Raw genomic sequence first — 21,033 nt, 5'->3', positions numbered from 1 at the left:
TCAGTGGCTTTGATCATGAAATGATTGTTTATGCCAGACGGGGTGGTTTGAGTATCTCAGAAACTGCTGATCTCCTGGAATTTTCAAGCACGATAATCTCCAGAGTTTACAGGGAATAGTGCAAAAAACAAAAAAAAATCCAGTAAGCAGCAGTTCTGTGGATGAAAACACCTTGTTAATGAGAGAGTTCAGAGGAGAAGGGCCAAACCGTTTCAAGCTGACAGGAAGGCGACAGTAACTCAGATGGCTACATCTTACAACAGTGGTGTGTGGAAGAGCATCTCTGATCTCACAAAATGTCAAACCTTGAAGTGGATGGGCTACAGCAGCAGAACACCATGAACATAGCCACATATACTCAGTGGCTACTTTATGAGATACCTCCTGTACCTAATAAAGGGGCCAGTGAGTGTAGAATAAAATAATGCCTCTCAAACTTTCTGGCATTCCAAAAGGGATGTGAAAGATTTATTCTGAATACCTTCCTTCATTCTTAATCACTGAGCCCTTAGCTTATACAGAGCTGCTGCTATTGGTCTAAACAGATTCCTTATCCAAGGAATACAGTGAACAAAATCGAGCCATTGAAACACAAGTTAAAATTTAACATAAGAAATGTAGAACCAAGAATATTGCAGGTGAATTTACACCTGACACTTGGAAATGTGGTATATATTTATTTGATGTCTATTTTTAACATTCATCATATGAATACCAACTGCAAATGGCAGCATTTAAATTTCAACTTGTGTCTTTAAAATATTCTACATTGAAATATGACTGTGGTAAAGTGCAGTCACAATAAAATGCAATTTAGTTGCTGCAGGTTATTATTCCTGGGCGATGACAATAGATAAGCACGATGATTGGCATCAACAGACCGGGCCAAAGGACCCATTTCTCTGCTGTGTAACTCAGTGATTCAGATCATTTTCTGGTCTGATGGTTCTACTTTGCATAGGTTGAGTGTCCATTATTTCATCTCATTTTGTTATCCTGTTTGTACTATATTTCCCATCTCAAAATGTTGCCTGAATATTAACCCCTACTTATAAAACATTAGCATTTCAAAAACGCTAGCTTGCTCAAGGACATGAATAAATACACAGTACAATAACTTGAATTTTCCACTACCAGCTGAAGCCCTAATTTATCCTTCCTCCAGTTCATTCATGATTTCTTCATTTCCAGCCAACTGCACATCATCTGCTCAATGAAACCACAGAATTTATCACCTTATTCTTCGAACGTGAAGTCTCAATCAGTTCTCAGGAGCAGCCTCCCCAAATCAACTGCAGGAGGTAAGTTCTGGAATCAAACTGTGTGAAAAATCTGTTGTGAGACAGACCCAAGGAGGTTAAGTACATTTATAGGGTTATCCAAATCGTAACAGAACTCTGAAAGAATTCCTGCTGACATGATGACATTGATAAGATTTCAGTGATGGAAGAAAGTGCATCAAATCAGAAAGAAGCCCAGAAAAACTGTTCCTTATGTTTGAAGTTAAATCTTCATCAGACAAGACAGTGTGGAAGGGATATTACTTTTACTGAGCCTCCTAATATTATCAAGACCAACTGGGGCCACTTTGCTGAGCTTTCAAGAGGATTTGAATACCAAATGGAACTATGAAGGATAAACTTTCAAATGGCAAAGGCACATTTAGAAAACTAATCATCAAAAGCCAATAGTCTGATGATTTTCCAAGCACTTGGCACATCTAATCAGAAACCAAAATCACTATTTGATCTTATCTGATGTGCTTGTATTAAAAACAGTGTCTCATGTTGCTTCATTATAATTATCAAATGCCTCAGAGGTTGTAATAGTAACCAATATAATTCAATCAACAGACGCAAGCTTCTTCCAACCATCATTTGCTCCAGATGGTAAAGCTAGCAGGGGCTAGTGTTCAGTTAATCAAAGTTTATGGACAAGGTTGTTATAATAGAAAATTGTGCATAATTGTACATAATTTAAAAAGACATACTCAAAATCATTAAAATTAAAAGAAAGGCACGCATGTTAGCTCATATACAAAGACCTCATAAACAGGTCAGATCGAATTATAAAAGGAAATATTCAGCCAAAGTAAGGCTTAAAATGGTCCAACTTTTCTGATGAATGTTCTTAAAAATGATTACACCATAAGGGAAACATTTTTATTTTGTACCTTGCTTTAATGGGAGACCTTAATGTACAAGCATTGTATGAAGAAAAAGTACAGCCTCATAACAAAGCCTGGTTGATGTTCCTTCCAGCTTTTCAAGTTATAGAGTCATAAAGTTGAAACAGGCCCTTCAGCCCACAAACAGCTATACTAACCATCATGACCAAATATAATGCCTGCATTAATTCCAAATCCCTTCATGCCCTGGTCATTCAAAGTACCTGCCCAGATGCCTTCTTAAATATTTTTAACTAAATTCAAATAACCAGAGGTAGTCAGGATCCAATAGGACACATGTTTACTTTAAGAACAATGAACAAACCACTCCCAGCTTCCATTTCTTTATCTCATGCTGACTGATATACTGCATAATTTTTACCTTCAAGTTCAGATGCCTAGCTGTTCTTTATTTACTCTTAACATATGGTTGTTGTAATGAGGGTTTGGAAGGGGGTGGTGAAGAAGTACTCTATACTGGAATATACTTTCAAAGATTACGTTACAATTCTCATTTTGGAAGTCACTGGGAAAATACAGAAGAGACCAGCATAATCTAGGTACTTATCATTTGTCACAGAAATGAAGGAACATTGACTTAGGACCAGGTGTGTGTCATTTGATTATATCATGAATGATCTGGATCTTAATACCTCTCGCTTTTCTTTGTATCTAAATAAAAACCTATTCATCTCAGTAGAACTGACATTTCAACCAGAGAGTTTTGGGTAGCTGACGTGGGAGTGCCAGGAGAGAGCAACCTTCGTGTGAATTCATGCTTCCACTGCCTTAGCTCTGCAGAAACACATTCCTGTTCCTCCTCAGCTGCTCCGAAACTGCTACTGAGTGAGCAATAAAGCTCATAATATCAGTCACCAGTTCAACTATTCAGTGGCCGGAGAGATAGGACTAGCGTATGTTGTGTATGCACCATCCATCTCTATTTGAAATTTGTACTTTGGACCCTACAACCAGTAAAGGACCCTAATTGTATCCCCTATTTTGGAGAGTTGTCTGTTTACTTAAAACAATCTAACAGATGGCTTAAACCCGAGTAGCACGCACAAAATGCTGAAAGAACTCAACAAGTCAGACAGCATCTATGGAGGACAGTAAACAGTTGGCGTTTCAGGCTGAGACCTTTCATCAGCACTGGAAAGGAAGGGGGCAGAAGCCAGAATAAGAAGATGGGGGAGAAGGAGGAATACAAGCTGGCAGGTGATAGGTGAAACCAGGTGAGGGGCAAGGTGAGTGGCTGGGAGAAGAAACTAGCAAGTAGTAGGTGGCGAGGTAAAGGGCTGAAGAAGGAATCTAATAGGAGAGGACAGGTGAGGAGAAGAGAAAGGGGGAGAAGGAAACCAGGATGGGGAATAGAAAAAAAAAGAGCAAAGGGAAGGGGAGAAATTACTGGAAGTTAGAGAAATCAATGCTCATGCCATCAGGTTAGAGTCTACCCAGACAGCGGTTAAGCTCCTCCAACCCAAAAACAGCAAATCCAATCCTCTCCAAACTTCTTTGAGTCTCTTCCTGAAATGTTTTTCTAGTTTATTTCATTTGTCTAAATACCCATATTGCCCTCTGACCTGTCCACACTAAAGCCTTTCACAAATATAATTCCTGGCAGGAATGATTCCAAATGAGTTTCAGAATGAATAAATATTTGCTACCAATTGAATATAATGCCTTAAAATCTGCTTTTATATGTTATCAAACAATCATTAAATTTTACCATTTCTCTTCACTGAATCAAGTGAAGGTTTCCATCCTTACTGTTTCTACAGGCCCCAGACTGGATGAAACTTGTAACTCAAAGACCAGTGTAGGATACGTATCTGACCTCTACTTTAAGGCTAATACCCATGTACCTGTTTCAGAATTTGGGCCTCACAAAACATGCTAAAGCCATTCCATTAACAGTGTAGATAGTCCTGGGTCTAAACAATAGCAGTAATATAATCTATTAATTAAAGGTAGCTTCTGTGCAGCAATATAAAAAATCTAGTTCAATGACCTTGTGAAGTTAGTAACAAAAAATCTTCTTAAAAATCTTATAGCAGCTCCCATAGCCAAATAATTTGTCATTTGCTATGAGTATGTGCTCCGAATGAGTTTGCACCAGAACACCTTCAGACTATCGAACACTTTCAGAGATATGTGCTTCTGAATTCTAAACAGTGAGGAACTCAGCAATTATACAAATGGCTTGAAACACCTCTGTGCTGTTTATTTAATTACTGTATTCGTGTACACACTCAGATTGAAGCAAGTTCAATATTAAACAAAAGAAAAATATGAATCAGATAAGTGGTTAGCAGTAGACTAAAAGCTCACAAGACAAAACAAGCAATGATACAAATGATGACTCATAATCCCATTCTCTACAGGTTTGGTGTGTTGGGCAGAGTGGCAAATTTTCTCACTGTAAATTAAAAGGACAAGTCAGATAGTCATCTAAGGTAAATTTTTACCACCTGAGATTCAGGTAGACTGTCAAAGGCCTGGGAACAGGTTATCCATATTGCTTCCTTGACAAATGAGTCAAGGTACCAAAAAGCAAAGATGGATATATTTTAAAAAGGATCCTGATTCCCCAAAAGTAAAAGGATATTGAACACAATTCAGCATGGCTCTGTGTGTTTCATTTCTGAAAATGATGCAATTACATTGAATAGATCAGTGTTGTCTATCTGCAGTATATCAACATCCTTCTAACCCCATCCAAGAGAAAAACGATCACTCAACATTCTAACAGAATATTACAGCTAGGCTAAAAATTTTAAACTTGAATTACACTGTGTCTGCAGAATTGCTATGGATATCCCACAGCTTGATGGTAAACTGTGAGAAAAACCTGCCTCAATGCCCACTCTTTCCCACACCCCCTCAGTTCCCATAGAACTTCTTGATCTAGCTTTCCAAGTGTGGATAATTTTACAATATATTTATGTTCAAGTGGCCTCCATTGTACATACTAAACCTGGAATACAAGAGTGTGTAAGTACATCTCTCAACAGGGATAAGATGAAACAACCTGCCTAACATCCCTTGATTATTGTTTTAACCATGTATAAAGCTAGACGGACTCTTTTCTTGCTAATCATTCGTCATTGGAGACACCTAAAAAGTGTTAACAGTTGTCCTTTCACATCACTGTTTAATCCAAGTAAATGACAATGTCCTACAAATGCGTTACTAGCTCTCTTGTTCCCTACAAATGGATCAATTAAACTACGTTTGAAAGCAGCCATGCAGAAGCATACTATTCTCAAACCAACATATCAAGAAGCTGACACGACCTATATTTTGTGCCTCATTTCCCCTCACATTAGTCCAATGTGGGCTGAACACTGAAGGCTGCGCTGATCCAACCATCCCCAGAATTAGATTGAAATAACACAATGAGCTTTTATGTTCATTAAGCTTTAATAGTCTCATGAACCTGCTGCAGAAAAAGACCACGACAATTCTCTTAAAAGACACTTAAAGTTTAACTTTTCAACATTGTTGCTTTTAGTTCTGTAATACAGAGTCATTGAGAAGTACAGCATGCAAACTGGCCTTTCAGGCCACCAAGTCTGTGCCGACCGTCAAGTACCCTTTTACAACCAAATCCGACTGTTATGTTCCGTGTAACTCCAAAACATAAAACTAAATGAGCCAGGGCTAACTCGTGTACATTCTTCTTTTTAATTTTGGCGAGGCACTCCCTTATGATGTGGTGGCATAATGATGTATGCCATTCATATACTTTTGCATATAACCCATAAATACACACACATTATGCACACATACATATGTACAAATACTGTTAGCTGGAAAGAACAGCAATCAGTGAATAGGAATGGAAGTGACCATTTTGTGAGACAAACCTTTCAGCTGCCATTTTGTGAACTGTTTGATGAACTAATTCTTGCTCTGGGATAACTTTATCAAAGCAATTGAATCTAGACACAAGGAGTTTCAGCTAATGACCTGCTAAAACAAGCAACTATTTAATATGTAAAGCGGCAGGCTTGCAAGAGCAGCAAACTCTAATCTCATTAGCATCTGGATTGACCAAATCAAAGTTGAAAAGGACAAAAAGGCATGAAGCTGAGGGTAACAGCCACAGGACAATGCCAGTTGTAATCCCGGACCAGAACCAATAAGGAGGTACCCAGGTCCGTCAGGTGACCTCGAGCCAACAAGATGAAAATGAAACATTTGAACTGAGAAGAAGTGTTTAAAAGTAATGCAAAGCAAACAAATCTGCAGAGGCTAACCATTGTGGATGTGGAGGACCCCCACACATGGAGATCAGGAGCACAAGGAACATTGGCCAGTGTAGACTGCTTTGCCAGGTATTACTTTTCTATTATTTGACAGCTCATGGCGGGTTAGGCAAATTTAGCAGGTGTACAAAGAGGTATTCAGTTGTGTAAATTCATGTGCCCTTCAGTTGAGACAACAAAAGTACTTGTCAGTAAATACAGATCCTGTGTACTTAACTGATCATTACTACAATATACTGTAGAATACAACCACTATATAGACATCCACAGCATAGTAAATTGTCCCATTCAGGCCTAAAGATTTAATCGCTGTGGAGGATTTCTTACTCTTGTGTTTCCTAACAAGGGGAATCACTCTGCTTGGCAAGTGAGACTTATGGCTGTGAAATAATCTCAGGTTCTGAGGCCTCTTCCGTGGTGCTTGTAGGAGTTGATTCTGGGACTGCTGGAGGTGGATATGATAGAGTCTTTTAAGAGACCTTTGGATAGGTACATGGAGCTTAGAAAAATAGAGGGCTATGGGTAACCCTAGTAATTTCTAAGGTAGGGACATGTTCGGCACAATTTTGTGGGCTGAAGGGCCTGTATTGTACTGTAGGTTTTCTATGTTTTCTATGACTAGTTGTTCTTTTGAATTTGATCTTGTAATTATGTCCTCCAAGAAACAGAGCCCATCTCTGCATTCATGCTGTTGCTGTTAGTGGAACACACTTCAATGGATTGAAAATGGATACCGGTGATTGATAATCAGTAATGAGGCTAATCAATCTCCCATGCAAGTACTAGTTGAAATGCTTACGACCCAAACCTCTCTGTCAATCTGTGCATAAGTTTTCTCTGCAGCTGTAAGGGAACATGATTCAAAGGCTATTGGGCTTTCACTTCCTTCACTCATTACATGTGGCATGACTGCACCTATACCAGAAGGCGAGCCATCACAGGCAAGCATCACAGGACAACATGGATCATAATGTGTGAGTACAGTGTCTGACGACATTTCCTTTACCTTTTTAAAGCCACTGCGCCACCACTGCTTTGTCCACTGCCAGTTCTTCCCGATCTGTAGCAATGAGTTCAAGGAATGGAGCACAGTAGCCAGCTTTGGCAGGAACCTGTGATGGTAACTTACAATCCTAAAAAGGACTGCAACTGTGACATGTCCTTTGGCCTTGGGGCATTCACCACTGCTTGAAATTTCCCAGCACATCTGCGTAATCTTTGTGCATCAATTATGTGGCTACAGTAAGTGATGATTGGTTTGAAGAATTCACACTTGTTGCATTGTGCTCTGAACCTATAATCTTCTAATCTTTTTAACACTATCTTGAGATTCTGGACATGTTCCTTGTCGTCCTTACAGGTAACAATGGTGTCCAACCAGGTAACTCGGTCCATAGCTTTCCGCCAGAGTACCAAAATAAGCCTATTATAGTGATAAATTCCTTTCTGAGTGTTTATGGTGAGAAACACTTTGGACTTCTTCCATCTCCATCTGTAGGCAGGCCTCAGCTTGGTCCACTTTGCTGAAATGTTTACCCCCCGCCCCCCAGACAGGTTTGCGAAGATATTCTCTATCCTGTGCAGAGGGTTTTGATCTACTTGTAGTACTGGTTTGATAGTGACCTTAAAATCACCACAGATCCTGACTGAGCTATTCCTCCTGGCTATTGCGAACACTAGTGTTGCCCATGGGCTCTTCTCAAACTTGGAAAAAAAATTCTTCAGCCTCCATGTGATCCAGTTCACTGTCTACTTTATCATGGATGGTAAAAATAACTTTGCAAAGCTTGGGTGTGTCATTTTCATTTAACACCATTTTAACCTTGATATGTTTGAGTTTTCCAGTGCTATCCTAAATCCTTACTTAGTTTACTTTCAGTTGACTCTGTTGCAGGGAAAATGCAGATGGTGGATGGATCTCCAATCAAGTTATAGTTGTCTCAGCCAGTGACAGCCTCACAACACTGGCCCTCCTGTTTTTAACCATATTATGGCTTATTGGTTGTTGAATTTCACTGTTATGAATGTCATTCTGGTGTTAGTGATATTTTTGCCAGAATGAGTTCTTAGTTGGATGTTTGCAGGCTTCAGTTCAGTATCTTTGAAATGCCATTCAAAACTCATTTTGTGGAATGACTGAAATAGCCAAACCAGTGTCCAAATCCATTTTAATTAATTTGCCATTCACTTCTGTCGTAAGCCAAATTGTTTGTCTCTTGTTAGTTTTCACATGTAAATCTTAAGGCTACGCAGTCCTGTGTCATTATCATGAATATCAGATTTTTTCATTAACAGCATGCAGATTCGTGCTCTTTCTGAAACTGCAACTTGAATTTTTATCTTTTCTCTTCCCTGCAGTCCATTTATTTTGTATACCTGACATGCTCTTTGTAAGTGTCCTACTTTGTTTCATTTTCTGCAAATTTTGCCTTTAAACCTGCATTGACTTGACGTATGTGAGCCACTGCCACAACAACAACACAATTTGTTCAACTATGCAGGTTTCTTTTTAGACATTGCAATTTTGTTCATATTCATTTTCATTCCTGACTGCATCCCTCTCTGCCATTTCCATTGATACAGCAATTTTATTGCTCTTTTAAATGTGAGTTTTGCTTCAGTTGAGAATGTTTTTCAATGCTTTCTTGTAAGATTTCATAAACAAAATAATTTCTCCATGCATCATTAAGACCATCACTGAACTCACCATGCCCGGACAGTTTCTTCAAATTAGCCACATAAGCTGAAATGGACTCCTCTTCCTTTTGATTTAGCTTATGAAACCTAAACCATTCAGCAACCAACAATGGTTTTGGTTCTAAATGTTCCTACATTTCACAATATCAGCAAAGCTCATTTCAGCTGATGTGGTTGGAGCAGTTAAACATCTGAGCAAGCTGTATGCCTTTCCACCTATTGTACTCAGCAAAACTGGCACTCACTTTGCACTAACTATTTAAATTAACTTCACAATACTGTTCAATTCACTCAGTATAATATCAAGTTATCTTTTGTGCAATCGAACGTGCCTATCTTTCCGATATACTGAACATTTCTGTTTTTTAAATTTATGAATACATCTGTTTTCTGCCTTTCTTTTAACTCACCTGTCTTTCTCTTCCCCCTTGCAAAGATAAAAATGCACTGCACTTCAACAGGTAGGTGGTCACGTCGAGTTCATTTGAAAACTTCCTCGTCATCGTTGTTATGTTTTGTAACTTTTGTACCCATAAAACTAGTTGAAAGAAAAATGTGAGGCAGGGATAACTCACGTACACTCTTTGTTTTACTTTTAGTGAGGTTCTCACTTATGATGTGGTGGTGTAATGACATATGCCATTCACATACATTTACATTAAACCAATAATGAATTATGTAAACAACAAAAATTACAATATTACTCAAATATTACTGAAATATTAAATACACAACACCTACACCAGCCCATTTTATCTTCCCCACACTCCCATCAACTCCCCCTGTTCAACCACTGATCTGCACATGAGGGTCAATTTACAGTGGCCAACCCACTAATCTACCAACCTACAAATTCTTTGGGACATGGTTAGAAACCAGATCATCTAGGGGAAAGCCACGTGGTCACAGGAAGAGTACACACACTTCCAACAGACTGCACCAGTAGTCAGAATTGAATGAGGGTCTTTCAAGCTGTGAGGAAGCTGCTCGTAGGTATGACGTGGAAAATAAGCATGAAGGATTGAGCTATATACTAGAAACTTTCAAGTTTGCACTTCAAAATTTTTAGTGTCACTGAGGGTGCTCAAAGAGAAAATGGACATTGATAGGTGCAGACAACAGGAATTCTGCAGATGCTGGAAATTCAAGCAACACACATCAAAGTTGCTGGTGAACACAGCAGGCCAGGCAGCATCTCTAGGAAGAGGTGCAGTCGACGTTTCAGGCCGAGACCCTTCGTCAGGACTAACTGAAGGAAGAGTGAGTAAGGGAGTTGAAAGTTGGAGGAGGAGGGGGAGATCCAAAATGATAGGAGAAGATAGGAGGGGGAGGGATGGAGCCAAGAGCTGGACAGGTGATTGACAAAAGGGATACGAGAGGATCATGGGACAGGAGGTCCGGGAAGAAAGACAAGGGGGGGGGACCCAGAGGATGGGCAGGAGGTATATTCAGAGGGACAGAGGGAGAAAAAGGAGAGTGAGCGAAAGAATGTGTGTATAAAAATAAGTAACAGGTGGGGTACGAGGGGGAGGTGGGGCATTAGCGGAAGTTAGAGAAGTCCATGTTCATGCCATCAGGTTGGAGGCTACCCAGACGGAATATAAGGTGTTGTTCCTCCAACCTGAGTGTGGCTTCCCTCCCCTTTCTAGATCTTTCTGTCTCTGTCTCTGGAGACAGCTTATCCACTGATGTCTACTATAAGCCTACTGACTCTCACAGCCATCTAGACTATTCCCCTTCTCACCCTGTCTCTTGCAAAAATGCCATCCCCTTCTCGCAATTCCTCCATCTCCGCCGTATCTGCTCTCAGGATGAGGCTTTTCATTCTAGGACGAGGGAGATGTCTTCCTTTTTTAAAGAAAGGGGCTTCCCTTCCTCCACTATCAACTCTGCTCTGAAACGCATCTCCCCCATTTCACGTACATCTGCTCTCACTCCATCCTCCCGCCATCCCACTAGGAATAGGGCTCCCCTGGTCCTCACCTACCACCCCACCAGCCTCCGGGTCCAACATATTATTCTCCGTAACTTCCGCCACCTCCAACGGGATCCCACCACGAAGCACATCTTTCCCCCCCCCCCTGCATTCCGCAGGGATTGCTCCCTACGCAACTCCCTTGTCCATTCGTCCCCCCCCATCCCTCCCCACTGATCTCCCTCCTGGCACTTATCCGTGTAAGCGGAACAAGTGCTACACATGCCCTTACACTTCCTCCCTTACCACCATTCAGGGCCCCAAACAGTCCTTCCAGGTGAGGCAACACTTCACCTGTGAGTCGGCTGGGGTGATATACTGTGTCCGGTGCTCCCGATGTGGCCTTTTATATATTGGCGAGACCTGACGCAGACTGGGAGACCGCTTTGCTGAACATCTACGCTCTGTCCGCCAGAGAAAGCAGGATCTCCCAGTGGCCACACATTTTAATTCCACATACCATTCCCATTCTGACATGTCTATCCACGGCCTCCTCTACTGTAAAGATGAAGCCACACTCAGGTTGGAGGAACAACACCTTATATTCCGTCTGGGTAGCCTCCAACCCGATGGCATGAACATCGACTTCTCTAACTTCTGCTAATGCCCCACCTCCCCCTCATACCCCATCTGTTACTTATTTTTATACACACATTCTTTCTCTCACTCTCCTTTTTCTCCCTCTGTCCCTCTGAATATACCCCTTGCCCATCCTCTGGGTTCCCCCCCCCCGTCTTTCTTCCCAGACCTCCTGTCCCATGATCCTCTCGTATCCCTTTTGCCTATCACCTGTCCAGCTCTTGGCTCCATCCCTCCCCCTCCTGTCTTCTCCTATCATTTTGGATCTCCCCCTCCCCCTCCAACTTTCAAATCCCTTACTCACTCTTCCTTCAGTTAGTCCTGACGAAGGGTCTCGGCCTGAAACGTCGACTGCACCTCTTCCTAGAGATGCTGCCTGGCCTGCTGCGTTCACCAGCAACTTTTGTGTGTGTTGATTGATAGGTGCAGTATTGGGCTGAGAAGTAGCAGATGGAATTTGTTACATACCTCGTGGGTATCTTGTGACTATCTTATGACCATGATGTAATTGAGTATCTTGTGAGCATGATGTAATGGTCTTGTGATGGTGGGGTGATGTAATTTTCCCACCAGTGTGAGGTCATGTGATGACATGTTCTCAACAGGTACATAAAGGGAAACCCTGTTGTGACGCAGTTAGTTTTCAGTTTTTTCAGTTCATTTCGTCAGTTACTCCGTTATGCTGTGTATTCGTCTCATGACGCAGTTTCATTTTAAAGTGGAGTTCTACTTTGTATTGTAAGGTAAAATCACTGTACCGGCAGTTTCGCCAATCGCTGCCAGTTTTGTTGGTGTATCTTTGATTTACCCTTGCAGTAGTATTAGACAGTGAAGACCTTACGAAAGTACGAGAGCCTGAAGGATCGAATAAAGTTGAAATTGTTCGGCGGTTTAATAAAGCAGTGGTCCCCAACCACCGGGCTGTGGACCGGTACTGGGCCGCAAAGCATGTGCTACCGGTCCGCAAGGAAATGATATGAGTCAACTGCACGTTTCCTCATTCCATGTCACGCCCACTGTTGAACTTGAACGCACACGAGGTCATTACCCACGCAAGGACATCAGTCGGTCATTAACCTACAACTACTCAATGAGTAGAAAATAAACGTCACTTGAGAGTTTCTTTGGAAGAGATGGCAGAGGACATAAAAGGCCTAACAATAATAATAACGCAGAGACAGCTGAGGCCGAGACTGCAAAAAAAAGCTTCCTTCAACAGAAAGTACGACGAGTCGTACATAAAATATGGCTTTATTGCAACCGGTGACCCGTACGCTCCAAGTCCCCTCTGTGTGATTGTGGAGGCAAGCTGTCTAATGAGGGAATGAAGCCCTCAAAACTGCTTCGGCACCTTGAGTCCAAGCACCCTGCACTTAAAGACAAACCCGTTGAGTATTTTGAGCGGAAAAAACGTGAGCAAGCGGGACAGAAGCAAGTGCTGAGAGCCACCACCTCCACAAATGCTGCTGCTCTGAGAGTGTCGTACTTAGTGGCTAGCCATATTGCTAAGGCTAAGAAGTCTTTCACTGTTGGTGAAGAATTGATTCTGCCTGCTGCCAAGGACATGTGCTGTGAACTGTTGGGTGAAGCTGCAGCTAACAAGATGGCACAGGTTTCTCTTTCAGCTACCACAGTTTCAAGGAGAATCGATGACATAGCGGATGACATCGGAGCACAGCTGTTGGAAAGGCTTAATGAGTCTGGTTTCACTACCTAAGTCCAAGAGGTTGCTCCTGAATGCCAGTCTACACACTGTGTCACACATAGGGAAACGCTGGCTAGCCGAAAAATGTCATCCGATCTTAACAGCGTATTCAGTGACGTTGTTGAAGTTATCAATCACATCAAAGCAAAAGCCCTTAACTCACGTCTGTTTGAGCGGCTTTGCAAGGAAATGGATGCAGAATACAAATGCCTTCTCTTACACACTGAAGTCAGGTGGCTATCAAGGGGGAAGAGTCCTGGCCAGGGTTTTTGTGTTAATAGAGCAGCCCCAGAGATTTCTTTCAGGAAAAAAGTCACCACTGGCAGCACACTTCAGTGACGAGGAGTAAACAGCAAAACTCCCTTATCTGTGTGACATCTTCAACCTGCTCAATGAACTCAATTTGTCACTTCAGGGGAGAATGACAACTGTCTTCAAGTTGGCAGATAAAGTGTCTGCTTTCACAGCCAAACTAGAACTGTGGGGACGGTGAGTGGACAGGGGCATATTTGACATGTTCCCAACGTTAGCTGGGAATTTGGAAGAGACTGAGGCTCACAGCTGGTGCGTGATCACCTATCTTCGCTGTCGACAGAATTCCAGCGTTACTTCCCAACCGCAGATGACCCAAGACGTGCAAAGGAAGGGTCCGTGACCCACTTGTGAATGTCCCTGGTGAATCATCCATGTCAGCGCGGGAAGAAGATCAACTCCTAAAGCTTGCAAATGACAGTGGGCTGAAAAGTATGTTTGACATAACATCTCTGCCGGCCTTCTGGATCAAAGTCAAGGCTGAATATCCTGAGATAGCCACGAAAGCACTGAAAATGTTGCTTTCATTTCTATCATCATATCTCTGCGAAGTGGAGTTTTCTGCAATGAAAGCAACGAAAACTAAATTGCGGAATAGACTGGACATAAGGAACCCCCTTATGACTTATAATTGACTTATCACTATATTCATGCGAGGAAAATATGCGCTGTGTGTTTAATATTAAATTCGTTAGATAAACCCTTTTAGAAACAAAATTGAGTGTATCAGCCACTGATAAGTGACATATAGTTGACTTATCACCTACATTCCTGTCATGATTAACACCCCCCCAACCCCCCGCCAGTCGGCCGGTCCGCAAGAATATTGTCAATATCAAACCAGTCCACGGTGCAAAAAAGGTTGGGGACCCTGTAATAAAGGATCGACCTTATTGAGTATTCTTTCAGAAATGATGACCTGTATCTGAGATAGCTCCTGCAAGAGCAGGGAAGTTTGTGCAGTTTTCACTCGCCGGAAAAAGGTCAGTTTCTTTAAGCCGTTTTATTTCCTTCGTCGTCAATCCTTTGGAGAATCAGCAGTAACACCACGTCTTCGAAGAAATCCATTTCCAGAGAAGTCTCTCCTTATTGACTATGTAAATCACTTGGACTTTCGAATTTATCCTTTTAAGAACTGTTCCAGAGTTGGCGTATAGCAGTTAACTTCCGGTTGTTAGTCGTTGGAATACTTTTCTCTATTGTTGAGCAGAGTTTAATAAATGTTTGTTTGTTTTTTTTTATAAAACCTGACTCCATTGATAATTCATTGTTGTTGGTCATGTGGCAAATTCAATTTGGAAAAGTGAACTAGCACTCTTTGGAAGTTCTTAATTGAGGCCAGAATTAATGGCCAGGGTTAATGGCAGGATTTTTCAGTGTGGAAGAACGGGGTATCTTGGGGTCCATATCCCGCAAAGTTGCCACACAAATTGTTAGGTTAGTTAAGAACGTATACAATGTGTTGGCCTTCATTATTCAGGAGATTAAATTCAAGAGCCACAAGGTAATGTTGCAGCTCTATAAAAATCTTGGAGTATTGTGTTCAGTTTTGGTCGCCTCTTTTTAGGAAGAAAGTGGAAGCTTTGGAGAGGATGTAAATGAGATTTACCGGGATGCTGCCTGGATCAGTGAACACTTTTTATAAGGATAGGTTGAGTGAGCTTCAGTTTTTTCTCTTTAAAGCAAAGGAAGATGTGAGGTGACTTAATAAAAGTCAATAGAGTGGACAGTCAGAAACTTCTTTTCCCTAGGACAGAAATGGCTATTACAAAGATCAATTTTTTTTAAGGTGATTGAAGGAATATAAGGTGGGGGGGAGGGTGTCAGATACAGTTTAAAGAAAAACACACAGGTTGTGATGGGTGAGTGGAACAAGCTGCCAAGGGTGATCACAGAGGCAGATTCATTAGGGACATTTAGGAGACTTTCAGATAATCACATGGATGTAAAAAAAAATGGAGGGCTAGGTGGGAGGGAAAAGTTAAACTGATCTTAGAGCAGGTAGGTTAAAAGGTCAGCACAACAAAATTGGTGAAGGGCCTGTACTATGCTGTACTGTTCTATGTTCTGTGTTCTAAGTCCTGTGCAGCCAACATTTAGCCAAGCCACCCGAGTGATGGGTTTAGCCATTCTAGCAGATTGCAAAGTGATCACAAATGATAGAGAAATGCACATGGCAATGAAGGAACTCGGCAGGTAAGGTAGCACCTATGAGAGAAATGGACAGTCAATATTTGCGATCCATCATGGCAATGACTCAAGCCTTCTCAAAGAATTTACTTGGTATTCGCCAGTTCTTAGAAGCACAGAGTTCAGAAGGTTATTCAGTACTTACACTGCCTCTCTTATCATAGCAACTCACTAGTTCCACCCATCAGCCCTTCACTGTATCCTTGCAAAGTTTCCCTCGCCATTTATCTATTTCCCTCCTGAAGGTCACAATGAAATCTAAGTACAGGCAGTCGATTCTGAATCAAAGTCACGTTGTATAAAATTTCCCTTCGTCTCACTGAATTCTCTTCCCCTCTTCCCTAGCTTCCCACAAAGTATAATGATAACAAAAAGATAAACAAGCCATTCTCTTCACAAATAAAGAATTAATTTATACAAAAATAACTTCTTAACCATTCTGTTAATTTGTTTTTGCTTTCATTCCAGTTTTTCCCATAGTTTCATGAACAGAAGATTGCTCACCTATAAATTCAATAGAGACAAATATATCAAACTAATTGGCAACAAACTAAAATCTAGATAAGGGTCCACTTATACTTCCAAGTAATTTCACTTAAATTATAATTCATACACTTATAAACTACAATAAAATTTGATGGAAGACCATGATGTTAAACCAATTGGAATTAATACCAAACTTTTCTTTTTTAATGCTTAGTTAATAGAATAAACTTTGTACCAGAGATCCAAAACCGTGCATTTTCATGACAATATCTTGTTCATTCAATGGAGGTAGGATAGAGTGCATAGTCCTCCTGGACCTAAAGAACATCTTCTACATGTACATCATGCTGATGTTATCTGTGACGTGTTATATTGACTGTTGAGACAGTCTCACCATGAATTGCCACTTTCAGAAACAGAATGATACTTGGGTTTAATCCCGAATTTGGGTGCTGGCTGCGTGGAGTTAGAATGCTCCCTCCATGACCACATGGGTTTCCACCCAAAGGCATGCAGCATGGTAATTAACTGGACACTGTAAATTGCCCCCAGTGTGCATAAGAGCAGCAAAATCTGAGAGTTGTTGAGAAATGTGGTGAGAATTAAGAATGAAATGAATGTAGAATTAGTGCAAAGAGGTATTTGATGGTTGAGATTGACACAATGGGCAGAATGGCCTATTACCATGTTGTATTTTGTAAGTTGCCTCACAGGTAGATAGGGTAGTTAAGAAAGCTTATGGGTGTTAGCTTTCATAAGTCGAGGAATAGGGTTTAAGAGTCATGAGGTAATGATGCAGCTCTATAAAACTCTGGTTAGGCCACACTTGGAGTACTGTGTCCAGTTCTGGTTGCCTCACTATAGGAAGGATGTGGAAGCATTGGAAAGGGTACAGAGGAGATTTACCAGGATGCTGCCTGGTTTAGAGAGTATGGATTATGATCAGAGATTAAGGGAGCTAGGGCTTTACTCTTTGGAGAGAAGGAGGATGAGAGGAGACATGATAGAGGTGTACAAGATAATAAGAGGAATAGATAGAGTGGATAGCCAGCACCTCTTTCCCAGGGCACCACTGATCAATACAAGAGGACATGGCTTTAAGGTAAGGGGTGGGAAGTTCAAGGGGGATATTAGAGGAAGGTTTTTTACTCAGAGAGTGGTTGGTGCGTGGAATGCACTGCCTGAGTCAGTGGTGGAGGCAGAAACACTAGTGAAATTTAAGAGACTACTAGACAGGTATATGGAGGAATTTAAGGTGGGGGGTTACATGGAAGGCAGGGTTTGAGGATCAGCACAACATTGTGGGCCAAAGGGCCTGTACTGTGCTGTACTATTCTATGTTCTATATGTTCTATGTATCTCTCTATGACTACGTATCTTATAGCCAATAGGATGCATTTTCCTTTTAGGGGGATTTGAATGAGGGTTTAAGTAATGAAACCTCATGGCATTGTTAAGAGACCTAGAATAAAAAAAAACAAAAATGATTTGAAATGTTCAACAGGCCAACCAGTTTCCATGGAAAAAGAAAGAGGGCAAACATTCTAAGCTTTAAAGCAGGGGTTCCCACCACCTCCAACCTGGGGTTCACAGACCCCTTGGTTAATGGTATGGGTCCATGGCATAGAAAAAGTTGGGAACCCCTGCTTTAAAGAAAGGTCAATTCCTAATTGTGTGCATGGAAATTAATGTTGGTAACAGCCACTCAGCAATAATTGGAATCAGATCGCTTCCTTCTCCAGCTACCCAGGAGTTTGAAATGTATTGCACCAATGAACAATACTGTCCCTCCTGAAAGAAACTTCCAGACCAGTAACAAGCCAAAATTACCAGTGTGTAGCTCTACACATTGCTGCTTTCACTTGGCCAGTAAGAAATATGTGTTACTATAGCCAGGTAGTTAAATATCAAGAGCTGGGTCAGTAAAAAAATTGGAGCCCAATGTTTAAAAAAAAGCAACAGCAATGTATCACCACCTTACTGGAGAGTGGTTCTGTTGGTTTCTCATATATACAGAAAAAAAAACAAGATTAAACATTCTTCACAGAGCAGTAAATAACCCGTAATTCTTTCTTCCAAAACTAACAACCCAATAAAAGCCCTCTGGCATTCGCTTGAATGTATAATCCTTCAGTGAACACATCAAAAGATTATAATGTCCTTTTCCACATCATGTGGTCTCATTCACAGCACTCAGTCGATTCTATTGCATCTGTTTTTAGTCACTAATTGTACAAAATTCAATTTTAACGGATTTTTTTCCCCCTTTTTCTTAGGCTGTCCCTTGGGATCCAGGATAATCTGCTTCCACTCCAAGTCTTGGAATACTGTGGTGGCTGACATTGCCAACTGGGAAACTGCGGACACTTCTGCAATTGGGCACACGGTGCCCGACAGAGTCGGTTATTAGGTGTGGTGCATCACATCCGGCACTTATGCTCAGCCTCTGTGCTTGCTAGATGCATGAACTCAAAGTTGTCAGTGCCATCACAAATGCTCCTTCTCCTCAGTAAATGGTCATGAACCACACATTCCCTACAGTCAGTGAGGATGACAGACTTTTCCCAAGAAAATGCTTTGAGAATATCTTGAAACATCTTCTCTGTCTACCTGGCAGGCTCTTGTCAATGACATACTGTAGCTTGGGAGCCTGGTTATGAACAGATGAATGGCGTGGCCTGCCTACAGAGCCAATTAAGTGTGATTAGGGCATCGTTGCTGGGAATGGTAGCTTGGGAGAGACATCAACAGTGTATCTGATTGGTTCTGGAGAAACGGCATTGGTGGCATCTCTCCAGTGCTTTGAGGTAAGTAAACCACATCTCAGAATGACAAGGACCATTGACAACCAGTAGACCTTAAACTGTGCTTTAAGTTTTGTTTATCTGGCACACTTCACCTCAAACAGCCGAAGTGCACTAAAGGGTCTGGTGAGTTTCCTCAGAAATGCCTGCTTTCACTGTGATTTATGGGAAGCAGTCCAGGATTTCCAAGTCTCATCCTGGATCTTTATTGTTGGAGAAAGATCTTATAAAGGTTAGCAGTGGATTTTAGTGCTGCAGATGTAAAGTGTAAGGCTCATCATTTTTATGCTTCAGTGATTATTTTAGACAGACTCAAAATGCTGGAGGAACTCCAGCAGGTCAGGAGACATGTATGGTGGGAATTGGACAGTCAATGTTTCAGGCAGGCAATTTTCAACCCAAACGTCGACTGGTTATTTCCTTCCATAGATGCTGCCTGGCCTGCTGAGTGTGTGTGTGTGTGTGTGTGTGTATATATGTGTGTGATTTCTAGCATCAATAGAATTTCTTGTGTCTATGATTACAATGGTGGCTTGTATTAGACAATGTCACATAGATCACCTGATAATCCCTACCAACAGGAGAATAGTCTGCAGTATCCTTAAATCTGCCATAATTAACACTTAAGAGAAGACTCGTGGTTCTTTTTCACTCCTGTTTGATTAAATTCAGATGTTAATTAATCCCAAACACAAGGCATTCCAGTATTGCAAACCCCAGTAATCCTAAAGAAAACTAACAGCTCGATAGCAACCCAAATGTTGAGATCCAGAAGTAAGCTCAATGGACAGCTGGTAGACAGAAAGTCTGCAGAAAATCCACCAATGCACCCAAAACCAGGACATACATGGATTCTTCACTGCTTTCAAAGACATTCATGGCCAAACATCCAAGGAACTTCCCCAATCAGAGATGAAAAAAGAGAAATTTTTCAAGGATAAGGAAGCTGTCAATTCCCATTGGAAGGAATATTTTGAAGATTTTGTGCCAGAAGTGCCCTCACTCCATCCCAAAGCAACTTATCTGGTCCAGCCTTACATCTTCCCCATCCAACAAAGAAAGAATGAGATGTGGGAAGCAGATGGTATCCCTGAAATTCCAAAGTTTGAGAAAAGTATTGATAATATAGCACTTGATGATGCTCTTGGCCCTGAGAATCAGCCTGTTATCGGTTAATTGGTAAGGATCATGGCTTGAGTGCTATTGTCAAACTGGCATATAGTGAAAATGGGATTCTGTGGGCAGCTAAATTTGTGGTGAATGTTCCACATGCCTCCAGATCAACAGAGTCAAATGCTTCAGAAAAGTTTAAAGACCATATATTGGCAGAGAGGAGCCTTAGTCACAGATCCACCACTTCAGCTCCCAATATGAGAAGAGGAAGATAAGCCGTGGAATCTCAGTGATACTATAATCTTGATAACCTTTGACAAATCTGCAGTAATTACTAAAGATTCATCTACTACTTGCCATTAAGGAAGTCATCACCTCCTCAACTACCTCCTCTGAGCAGTCAAAAAGGCTGCTCCCCAAATAACAACATGATTCTGTTCATCGGGAGGCGCAGTGAATCTGACTTCACTATGCAGCTTCGCCTTATAAATGCAGGCATTAGAACTAACCCCATTGATGCCTTTGATTTTGTTATCAGAGGGATTGTACAGTATCCACCTCAAATTCACCTGCCCATTGAAGTTCATTCCCACCTTGCTCCTGCTTTATGATGGCATCCAGGCCATGATCCCAACCTACAGGCTAAAAAGTAGGCTGGATCTTTGGATAGAGAGAATCAGCAAGTGCTACATGATCACTCCAATACCTTTCTCAAACCTTCTTGTTTCAACTCT

The 21,033-nt window shown here is 41.3% G+C and overlaps 1 protein-coding gene across 1 annotated transcript in view; it reads right to left on the bottom strand.

Moving 5' to 3' along the window:
- Positions 1-21,033, bottom strand: part of LOC140196678 (janus kinase and microtubule-interacting protein 1-like) — a 377,821-nt gene that overhangs the window by 208,238 nt on the left and 148,550 nt on the right. The gene's annotated exons all lie outside the window — the stretch shown is intronic.

The sequence above is a fragment of the Mobula birostris genome, chromosome 4 (genome assembly GCF_030028105.1).
Source record: "Mobula birostris isolate sMobBir1 chromosome 4, sMobBir1.hap1, whole genome shotgun sequence".
Classification (NCBI taxonomy): domain Eukaryota; kingdom Metazoa; phylum Chordata; class Chondrichthyes; order Myliobatiformes; family Myliobatidae; genus Mobula; species Mobula birostris.
This window is presented reverse-complemented; position numbering and strand designations above follow the sequence as displayed.